This window comes from Pomacea canaliculata, linkage group LG7, assembly GCF_003073045.1.
Source record: "Pomacea canaliculata isolate SZHN2017 linkage group LG7, ASM307304v1, whole genome shotgun sequence".
Classification (NCBI taxonomy): domain Eukaryota; kingdom Metazoa; phylum Mollusca; class Gastropoda; order Architaenioglossa; family Ampullariidae; genus Pomacea; species Pomacea canaliculata.
Window position 1 is genome coordinate 10185281 of NC_037596.1, and position 11907 is coordinate 10197187.

The 11907-nt window shown below is 36.7% G+C and overlaps 1 protein-coding gene across 5 annotated transcripts in view; it reads left to right on the forward strand.

The window, feature by feature from the left end:
• The window catches only part of LOC112568154, a 33437-nt gene that overhangs the window by 4547 nt on the left and 16983 nt on the right, over nt 1–11907 (forward strand). For 3 of the 5 annotated variants that reach the window (XM_025245290.1, XM_025245291.1, XM_025245292.1), the window contains one exon: nt 11227–11592. The gene's annotated coding sequence lies outside the window, so the exon portion shown is untranslated. Of the gene's footprint in view, nt 1–308; nt 450–665; nt 1480–11226; nt 11593–11907 lie in introns of all 5 variants that reach the window. The other 2 variants (XM_025245288.1, XM_025245289.1) reach the window with 1 other exon arrangement.

The window sequence follows — 11907 nt, forward strand, 5'->3', positions numbered from 1 at the left end:
ATACACACATTCACAGATGGACTTCGTTATAAAGGTGGTAACAATTATTTGATATGTATGTGAAGTCTGTTTAGTTAAAAGTCATGATCTCGGCTTTACACAAGTGATATATATGTCATTGTTACTAACTTCATTATAGTTGTGTCAACTTTACAAGCCAAGCTCTTAACGAAAAACACTTCTGGTGATCGGGTGATATAACATTAAAAAAAAAGTCACATCACGAGAGAAAGAGAAGGCGGAGAGATGGGTAGTGGGAGTGTTGAGGGAGATAATGAACTGCTGTGCAAACATTCATTCCATGCCAGCTGGACGGCCGCCTAACTTGCACCTGCGCTGCTGTCGACCAATCAGAAGCCGGCAGGTGCATATCTAGAAAGCGGTGAAAGGCAATCGATCGATTGTTTACTGTGATTCCTCATATGTGGAAGTTTATCGACACAAAGTTAGTAAGTATAGAAACATATTTAATATTTATTATGAAATTTCTAGCTGAGCTGATGAGACTTTGTATAAAAAAAACCCTCTATAAGCAAAACAATAGTTGTAGAACTTCGATCGATAGCAGCAGCATGAACCATGTGTCACATGCATAAGATTTTTTGGAGGACTTCACACCTCACGATGTCGCCAAGAATAAGCGTTTCACGTTTGTACTGTTTCAGCTTCTCCGGAGTATTAAAGCTCTTACAAAGGCACAGGATCAGCAGATGGTAAGGTGAAAGATGGGAATTAAATGTATCTCGACTCTTGTTTTTTCTGGAGAGTAAGAAAATATTGTATATCTCGTGTTACGTCATTTATCATCTGATGGATGTACACCCACCTATAGTCTTCAAAAGCTCATTGAAATCAAGGTAGGAAAATGATACAAAAGAACTGACAGATCTTTTGAAAATATGATTATAATTATACAGTCATTGCCTTGAACATCTAGGCCCGCCTGTTGCATTGTATAGCGAGCAGCAGACGACGGGATGTGAACGCCCGCTGCAGCAAGCTAAGATTGACTAAGGCAAGGCAGCTGCACTGAATAGAAGTCTTCTTTATTTCTTTTCACTCTCCCAGGCTTTGAATCGCGCTACCATTTTGTGTTAAACATCCTCTAACATGCTTCCTCCTCTCCCTCTTACATGCTCAGCCAATCACCATGCAGTCTCTGCGCATCTGGTCTCGCCACGCACGCGAGTTTTTTTGTTGTTTTTTTTTGGGGGGGGGATGTTAAATTAAATTTACAATTAAAGTGAGTGGAACTCTTTCTGTTGTGATACGTGTAGTTAAAAAGTTCAAAACTTTAAAAATATGTCATATTTCTGTAAAGAGTATGCTATGAGCACGTGACAGGAAAATTTGTGCATCGATCTAAAATTTTACTCGAAACTGAATCTGTCAAAAGGAGAATATATTTACTTGTTTGGATAAAAAGACAAAATATGAACAAATTTTGCCAGGCCCTCATTTTGTTCTTCATGCCTTCAGGTAAGCTACTATAGTAGTCACAAAACTCAACTGTTGTAATGATAGTCTTTAATGAGAGCAGTGGTGGAATGACTAGACTGTTTTCCAGTTCCTTGATCATTGTTTACTTTTGTCTCCCTATTATATAATCTAAAACCTTACATCAAATCTCACAAGCGGCGATTGTATGCAAACATTCCATAGATGTCCCCATGTTAAGACAGTTAACAGCCTGCGTGAGAGACATCGTTGCCTGAGTAGTGAGGACCCAGGCCCATACATATTGGTTGGAAATGATGATAAAAAAAGAGGAAAATAATATTCAAAAAGTCTTAGAGATTAAGAATAAGAAAATGGACAATTAAATCACTGGGTTCTTTACTTGTTTGTTTTTTTTAATTTATGTTTGCATTGGTAGCCACAGTTTAGATGTTTGTTAAGTCAATTGGTTTATAGATATAGCAAGAGAAATTTAGAGATCTCACAAGATAGTACCCTTGATAACTTGATCATCATATTGTATAGTTTGTAACGTAACAAAGTCTAGATAAATGGTAACATATGAAAGAAATATTAAATGTCTAAGACTAAAGTCTTCAAATTATTTTGGACTTAATATTTCTAAACATGGAAGATCAGGAAAAAAAAAAGGTTTGAAAAAGAAAGCATTACAAAAATCATTCTTACAATGATTGTGGTTCTAACAATTGTTTTAAATGAGGATAGCCCGAAACTGAAATAGCAAATGAATACAAGCATACATAAGAGAAAAAAGGTAGCTCCTTTACTCAGAAAGGATATTCAGGGATGAAAGGTGCCAAGAGCCATAAATATTCTTTCTCACTTTAAAGTGACTTGAAATTAGGATTGGAACAAGGTCAAAAGACCATAAAGCTTCAGCTTTTGCACCTGTCAACACAAAAATTTACATCAGGGCTTCTGCTAAGGCTAAATTCTTTGGGGTCCCAGGGACCCCTTCAGACTTTTAAGGGGTTCCTGTTCTTCGCCCAAATTTGAAGGGCTCCCCTGGGACCACATTGACGAAAATTGAAGGGGTCTTCCGAACTTTTAATGCGTACTGTACACAATTTTTGCGTAAGCAGAATCCCTGTACATATTCTGCTCTTCTTTTTAATGTTAATAGTTAAACTGAAAGCAAATTTGTGCTTTGGCCTCGTTCTAGAAGCTAATGGGAAAAAGTTGTCTGCAAGCAGTCCATCGTAGCAAGTGACCTTCAAAAGGGAAAGAACTATGAAGACAAGGGTGATAATCAGTGCAGTTACCTAAACCAAGCTGAAAACATGGATGTTTATAGGTGGATTGCTGTCTGTCTGCCAAGACCATCGCTTAGCCTCTTGCAAAGTTTTCTTCTGTTAGTCTTGGTGAGCCTAAACAAAGAATGTGACTAAACCAGAAGCTTTGTAGTAGCATGCCTCTTTTTAGTAGTTAATCTGAAATGTAAATTAACTGGAAGCTTTGTAGCAGCATGCCTTGTTTTAGTAGTTAACTGGAAAAAATCGTCTGCCAGCAATCAAGTGGTAAAGTTCATGCTCAAAGCACTTTACATACAGGCACACAACACAAACCTTTTCAGGATAAGCATTAAATACCCCCTTCATGCACAAAGATTCATGCAAACAATGTACAATATGTACACAAAGTGAAGGAACCTGTTTAGCTCAGTCCTTGTTACTCCTCAAGGAGCATAGGGACGCAGAAGCAACCTGTAGTACCCACTGAAAGCAATGGACAGATGTCACATCCAGAGAGAGAGGGGTATGTCAGAGCCAGATTTAAACCAATGACACCTTTAGTCACTGCACACCAGCCTCTCTTTTGTTGCTATCAATACAATTAAAAAAAAAGTTTTTGAAAAAGCTGAGGGAGAAGTGGGTTAAAGTGTGCGGCCTTGCAGCATTAATAATAAGAAGCACTGCCCTAATATATAGCTCCTTTCTCCAACATTGGCCAAACTCAAATCACTTTACATGCATGAGTGTGCACATTTTTGGGATGGCATAAATGCCCCTTCATACACACATAAACATGCATACACATTGCATAACACACACAGGGTCAAGGAAACTGGAGAAAACTAAGATCAGTGCTGTAAATACATCCAGAGAGAGAAGTATGTCGGAGTATTATTCACTGCACCTCCAACTATCTTCTGCCTAGATCAAGCAACCTAAGCAACACTGGGGTTTCTTATGCTTTTGCAGCAGGCAGTTGAGAAGACTTCTTAGCCAACCCGCATCCCAATGATTGAATCAGCAGGTATTAAGTTAACTCAGTTATTCAACTGATGATTTCTATACAGCTAAAACATAACTCAACCCATTTTTGAAACACTAAAAATCAACTAACAGCGAACCTGTACAAGAGCTAAGTACTTTTCTTTTTCTCTCACCTTTTTCTTTTATAATGCAGCATCAAGATCAGAAGAAGATAACTGAGGTGTTATAGCAGTAGCAGAAAGCATGCACACAAACTAGTTTAATACCCATGTTAAAACAGCATATTTGTCCTATTTTTGACTGCGGTTGAATGAGTGCCTGATCTCAACCCTAGATAGCTGGTGAAAGAAAGTCAGTGAGGTAAAGGAGGTCAGCATTACCTTGCCAAAATAAGAAAAATGTATGATAACTAACACATTATTTCCTCAGTGACCATCAGATTATTGAAAATAACTTTACTATTCTTTTAAAACCATGACGGTAATTCATTCTTCTTTACCTTAGGCCTTTTCCACCTATGTGCAATGCTTAGGAATCTCAGTACTTTCAAATATCATAAAGATTATATTTGGTTGTTTCTTCTTTTTGCATCGGATACAACAATGGAAATAAAGTTAAGTAAAATAGCAGCCACAGATCTCATTTTTGATGAGAAGGATCCCATCTCTGACAGTGAGCAAAAGAATAAGCTTTTACACAGTGGCTAAAAACAGTAGTTCATCTCTTTCACTCTGCACAGTAATTTTTGTAATGTCTGTTGTAGAGTAAATTGTGTAGATGTTAGAACTTTAGTGGGTTGCAGTGTTAATGCCCATTGTAGTGGAGATATACTTGTTGTTTCTTCAATAGATGATTAATTAAAGCTATGGTGCTTTATGCATTTATAGTTTAGATTATTATTTATGTATGTATCCTTTTAGTAATACTATTTATACTTTTGACACAAAAAAGGCCAGAGCAGTTAAATGAGATAGCATGCTGAGAGCATCAGATTGTATGTGTTAATATAAGGCTTGATTGACATTCAAATGGACAAACTTCTTGTTTCAAAGGATTACATGGTACAGGTAATTTTTTCTTAATAAAAAGGCCTTACTAAAATATTACTAAACAGCAGGTTCCTTTATTGCATAACTAGTTTTGGGCCATTAACTTAAGAAATATTTAGACTTGTTACTCTCTGTCTTTTGATGGATTACCTCCTTTGGAAAACATTGTTCATTCCCATGTTTTATACAACAACAAAAAAATTGAAGGGGATAAAATTCAACTGTATTTTCAAGAGTAACTACATGTAATTGAGGATGTCATCGAGGGTCTATAAATGTTTTGAATACCTAAAGGGTGTTCACCCCTATGTACCTTCAAAGACCGATTAATTGGCAGGTAGAAAGATATTTGGTGGTGGTGCTTGGAAGTTGGGGTGGAGTGATGGTGCCGGGACATTTGTTTCAGAGAAAAAGAAAAGTCCATGCTAATTTGGGCCACTATGTCCGACAGTTAAATAAAACACAATGCCATAAAAAGAAAAAGACTACAATGAAAGCATCATGCAGAATATGTAAATCAAAGTTAATTCAATGAAGTTTTGGAGTGAGTAGTTACAACTCTTGTGATATAAACAAGTACAGTATACAGTCAAGAATTATATGATGTAAAAAAAAAAAACTACAACTGTAATAAATCATCTGCCCATGAAAATGAAAAAGCTTAATGAAAATAAGAACATTTTAGAGTTAAGTTCAAAAATAGCTTGGTTATTCAAAGAAGAGTGGAATTTAACGGGACCAAAAATTAATAATAGGCTCACAAATTTACCTTTAGATACCAAGTTACGATCTCTGGTTAAGATGGGTAGAAAAGAACAGAGATGTCAGGTCGGTAACAAAAAGAAAAATGTGATATCTCTATATAATCGGCATCTTTAAGTTTTGTTTAAATTATTGGAGATGCACGATCCGTCTGATAAGATTTCTTCCAGTTATAGGACCATTTTAATCACTAAATAATAATTTGTTTGCATATTTTCTAGATCATATATTAACATAATAATTATACAAGGAAATCATTGATCACATCTGTTGAGCAGAACTTTAAAATTCTTGAAACAAAGTTCATTTTATTGCTCTTGAATGGAATAATGCGACGTTTACAGTTTGGGATGTGCCAGGGAAGACAACTGTGGTATATCAATTAGAGAAGCTTTGTTATTGCCCCTTGCTACAGGAGAGGATGGTGGGCGTGTTAAAAATTACAGCCTGAGGCACAAGTCCCATGCGCTTATGTCGTCGTCAGTGGGTATTTTCGGGTCGTTAATCTATGGTGCTAACCTCTTCAAGAAATTAATCTATGCGGTAGGAGATATTTTGAAACAAAAACTTTATTTACAGTTTGTACTATAGGTTTACTCGTATACCTACTGTCAAATCAGAGACACTCCAGATACACAATCAGCGACACATGCTGAGACGAACTTAATAGAACACATCAGTGCTTTTCATTTGGCATGTGCCACATATTTTCTTGAGCACATCTGTTATCTTTAATGATTTTTATCTTTTACCTGAGCGCGAATGTTTTTGTCATTGGCTTCGTTATTGCTTTAATGATTACAAGTCACTGCAATAAAGCTTCAATTTTATATGCAAATGTTTAGTGGCTGACGTGCTCGTGCTTTTAATTTCAATTTTCGCAGTCTTTTTAGCGAATAAAGGCAGTGTCTCAAAACTTATGGAGCTAAAGGATGGCAAGTTCAGAATTAATTGCTTGGCATATTCAGAGCTGAAAAATACACAGACGACTTGAAATTTGAGGTTTAATGTTTGAATACAAAATTATTATTAACCAACACTATAATGACTTGGTAGGTGCATGTCGTCAAGGTGTTATTGCTGTCAATCATTTTAAATGTTCCTCAGCATGAGTTATGTATCCCTTGTGCCCACTTATTAACTATAGTCAATGTGTTAATAGTTCTGAACCTGCAAAAATAGTGTAGCAGGAGTGCTTGTTTGGGGCAGTGTTAACTGCTGACAGTGTTCCCTTCCCATGACTTGGTGAGCCGTGCGGTCTCCACGTAAACAAGATGAGTGACCCTGGACCGGGTGATGTAGCACATAGTGTTTGCTTATAAATAGCAGGAAAAATAAATAAAATGTCATAAAGGCTACTACCCAAGCATAACCATATAATAAAGTTTAAATATCTTTGAGACAAACAAGAAATGTCAGGATTCTTCACTCATCCACAAAAGAACACATAAGGTAGGAGCCAAGTGGATGGGGTGAGGAGGCAGCTATCCCCTCAGGAAAAAATGCTGAGGAGGCAAGAATGTGAACGTTCACTGTCATGGAATTTGTCCCCCTCCCCCCAAGCCAACCCTCTTCCTATGCTACTGACTTAATAAATAAAGTAAAAGTTTAAACACATAATATAAAGAAAAAAACTATACAGAGATGATAAGAAACACAAGGTCCTTAAACAGTAAAAATTAAAATTGTTTCTAAAATGAAAACTAGAAGTCTAGAATAGGGCAACATAAGGGATATGGCAACCAGTACAGTACATCATCACTATGGACTTGGCAGGCCTCCTAAACACCAAGAGCAAGGGACAGCAACAAGAAAAGAAGGCATCAGCAAGAGAAAACACCACCTGTGGAATCATGGAGTGGTGATCCTTCTCCCACATCACCCTAAAGCCCTCCACTTCCCATATTACCCCAGATCCTCTTTCGCCACAGTGGGAAATCACTATTTGGGGGAAGCACTTTTCACTCCTAAAATCAACAACATAGTGCCTAGGGGTAATTCCTTTCCTTTTCCTTAGAGTGTGGGAGAAATACCTTTGTACCATGTAGGTGTTCTTGCATGCTGTCAAGCTGCTCTCAAACCTCAAAATCGCCAACTATCTGGTTTCCCTTGAGTGTTGGAGAAGTACCATTGTACCTTGTAGGTATTTTGGTTTGCTGTCAAGTGGCTCATGTATCTCAAAATACATTTTCCACCTGCATAGTTTACCTTATTTTGAGTGTGGGAGAAGTACTACCGTGTAGGTTTTCTGGTCCACTGTTAGATGGATCACATACCTGAAAATTCCTCTTTTTCCCCTTCATTTTATCCCTGATTTCAAGTGCAGGAGATATGCCATTGCACCATGTAGGTGTTCTGTTCCGCTGGCTCACGTACTTTGACATCCCTTTTCTCTCCCCTTAGTTATCAGTAACTTAAATAGAATTAGGCATTAGAAGAGATAAGTGATAGGTATTAGTAGCCTAGATATATGTAGAGTAGGATAGAACTTGTTTATCATGTGTAAATGTAAATAAATCCATTTAAAATTTATATACCTCTTTGTGACTCAGCATGTATTGTACCTTTGTCTTTATCATATAAACAATATAAATATATATTCCATAGTTGAATGAAACATGCTTCATCTTGTGTATGGTAAACAGCAGACAAAAGCCATTGTGAAACACATAGTATACATGACCAGACTGAGAAGCCATCTGATATGGAGCTGAATGATACATCTAAGTGCACACTTTTGAAAAAAGCAGGGTCTTTTAATGTGGATTCCAAGGATGACTTAGTGCAGGTGTGAAGTATATTAAAGACAGAAAGGAACATAATACAAGATCTATACAACCTTTGGTCCTCCCTGTTCCCCCTTCCTGCCATAACTTATCTTTCCCTCTTGTATGATATTGCTTTTATATATTTTAACACTGTTATGTGGATAATTTCTTGAATTGTGATTTAAAATATTTGTGGCACACCTTTTAATTCATTAATATTTATTTATAGCAGGTATTCTTCAGTAATTATATGTTACCATTTCTCTAAGATTTAAATATACATCGCTTTTGCCTTTATGCATTTTTAAGTTTTGCTTAAATGATATAGGATTTCCATATACTGTGGAACAAAATAGTCACCCTCTTCATTTTGCCGTTTTTATTTAAGTGTAAGTGATAGCTTTGCTTGATAACTTGAAAAATTTGAAAAGAAGTTTCAGAAATATTAAACAGATAAAAAGCTTCTCCTGTAAGGTAAAGACTGGTGACTTAATTATCATAAGTTTGTAATTTGGAAAATCTAAGATTAGGTAGATAAATATTATCTTGAGAAATATTGAGGTACAAGATTGTTTTCATCAAATTAGTAGAGGTTGTTAATTTTTCTAAGAATAGCAAGAATAGATAAAATGTGACAGAGAAATTATCACAATTGTTATTTTTGTCAAAGGTAGTGGTGGTGATGGTGGCAGTTGTTGCAAGCTCTTTAGAAAAACGCTAAAAAGATTTAAGATAATCTTTATCCCACACAAGCACATCAATACAGGCAAACATGAAAGAAAGATAAATTGTTTAGTCACAAGAGATAATTGTCAATGATTTCTCTAGACATAAATGCATGTTACGTTGACACAAAGACTTCCACTCAACATTTCTGAGCATTGGAGGCCAAATCAGCCCACAAAAGAGCCAATTGCCATGAAAGGAAGGGAGATAATCATTACGGTGATTGTATAGTTAACAAAAAAGAACTGCTAGCATTTACAAGTATAATTGACACTGATGGGTAACAGTATGCTTCCGTCCGCCCTTTTGTTTAAGGAGAACAATGCAATCAACATTGAATTTTTTATGCAGGCGTTAGTGAAGACCAGGATATGAGAAACTATAATCTAACCTTCACAGATCAACAGCAAATTTAACCATGTTCCACTACAATTTCCTGTAAATAAAACTTAGTGAAAGCTTTATTGCTGTTCTTAAGCTTATGGGAGTGTTTCTTCTATTCCCAGTTAACAATATTTTGTTTGTTTTCCGAATTGGGGGTGGAGGTACGGGAGGAGTTGGGTAACTATGAGTCAGAAACTACATTTATTCTGCATCTGCTAATCCCGGTGGATGACAGCCTAGAGTTTACTGTATTTTGCTTTAAGTATATTTACCATAGCTGAGGTATACTTTGTAACAGACCTTCACACTCATGCAGTCACCTGGACATTTGCTTGTTCTTTTCTTTAGTTGTAAACAGAACAACTAAATCTGCCTCATTGCATGCCCTGTATACATTTAATTATATTTGAAAATATGGTACAATAGTTAATAAAAATATATATCATAATTGTTGGACAGAATTAATTCTTAGTGCACATCCAGACAGTTACTAATTATTTAACAACTCCAATTATCAAATATTTCAAACAAAAGTGTCTTTCTCAGGTTGTCCACAGAAGCATACTAGCGTTTATAGTCCATATCAATCACATTTGATACTACTTTTAACAACACTATTAATTACAGTCACCGGAGCCTTATGTTCCACTGATTCAAGAGAATATGCATATATATACCACAAATCTGAAAAATCACTGCCGTTTCTACTACAAGACAGACTTTAATACAACTAGGCGCTGCCTCTTGGGGACGAGCCACCACAGCCTCTTTCTGTCTTGCTACTTGACACGAGAAGCAGCTTCTCAGGATTGCGCAGGCGCAGGGGTCAACAGGTGACGCATGCGGAGACAGTGTTAAAAAAAGCCAATCTTGATAGACCGTGAGAGGAGCATGAGCACGATAAGAGGTTTCGCTTATGTGTTAATGACAGTATATGTCTTAAAGTTAACAACATCGTCAATTGTGGAAGATTCGCTGATCGAGGAAATATGATGCCTTTTTACACTATGTGATTTATTTGCGCCTGCACAATGTGAGAAGTAGTGTCTCGTGTAAAGCTGGAGATCGGTACACCTGCTTCTGGGGTAACTATAGCTCTTGGCTGGTTACTAGGGTCAAATGCTCTATGGCAAAATATATTTTCTGTCAAATACTCTCCATGGGATGAGCCAGGCTCAAGACTGCCGGCGGCATACTCTATGGCCTATCTCCCGGTCCTAGACTGCGCCTATTGACATTACAACAAAATAAACTACTAATACTAAATAAAAATACAAGAAAAAAATAACGTACTAAATTCCGAAATACAAAAAAAAAAAAAAAAGAAAATAAATAAATGATCATCGTACCTTTACAGCTTCAGCTTCCCCAAACGCATGTCAGCTCTTGTCAAATCTCTCTGGGAAGTGATGCACTAGCACTACATAAACAAAAATCCCTATTACTCATTCAATTGGTGAGGGTCCGCCACTCACGCAGTGCCGACTTGGTAACTTCATGTCACCCTTGTGTGACACTTGTCGTACCTAAAAGTTCTTTTCTTGCTTTGTACCAGCAGATTTGTATCACACGAGCCCATCAATAACAAACTTCGATACAGTCGTAATGCAAATGGTTTATTGTCGTTTCTTGAAGAATACGTGCATGACCGTCTCGCTTGTCTTATAGTATCCTTTGTCTTTGAACCTGACCTACTGTTTCTTCATTTCTTTATCTCTTCTCGAGTCTCTGACAGATACGATGCTTCCAACTGATGCTTTTTGAGCCTCTATTTCTAAATAAACAAGTACCTAAGGATTCATCATAATTGTTCATAATATGTTCGTTTTTGCATTGTTACAGTGAAGCTATTTGAAATAGAGCTGAAGTGTCCAAACTTCATGGAAAAAGAGAACATTGTCACCTGCAGGATCAACAAAACGGCATTTGGTTGCACTTCATCGACAGACTTAGTGATGTTTGATCGGACAGTGAAAGGAACAACACGAACAATATGCCGTGCAGACAATCCTGTTTGTGAAAAAAAGAGCAACTCAAATATTGCGTGTTGGTGTGATAAATCAAGTCAAGGAATTTTTACATACGTGTTTCGCTACGTGGCCACCCGAAGCAACGATTCAGGAGCTCTGCTGGAATGCAGATATTGTCCAGAATCAGCACTGAATGTGGAACCGATCATCATTGGAAACTGCAAAAATATAACCTTTGGTTAGTGTACTTCTCAAGTCATTTCTTAGAGACCAAATTTTTGTAAAACATCACATTTTCCACTTGAGAAAACAAACAATATTGAATATCAACATTTTCTGTTACCAGTATTCCTTATTTTATAAGGAATTTAAGATTGATTGTCAAGAAAAAAACACTGGTCATCGACTGGTGTGCCTTTACCTTTTTCTACGATTTTGAACTTGCTAATGGTAAGAATTCTAAACCCTTTTGTCTGATGGAAAAAATGGTAGACACATTAGTAATCAGTTATGAAATCTGAACCGCTGTGACAATCCGAAAACAAAACGTATT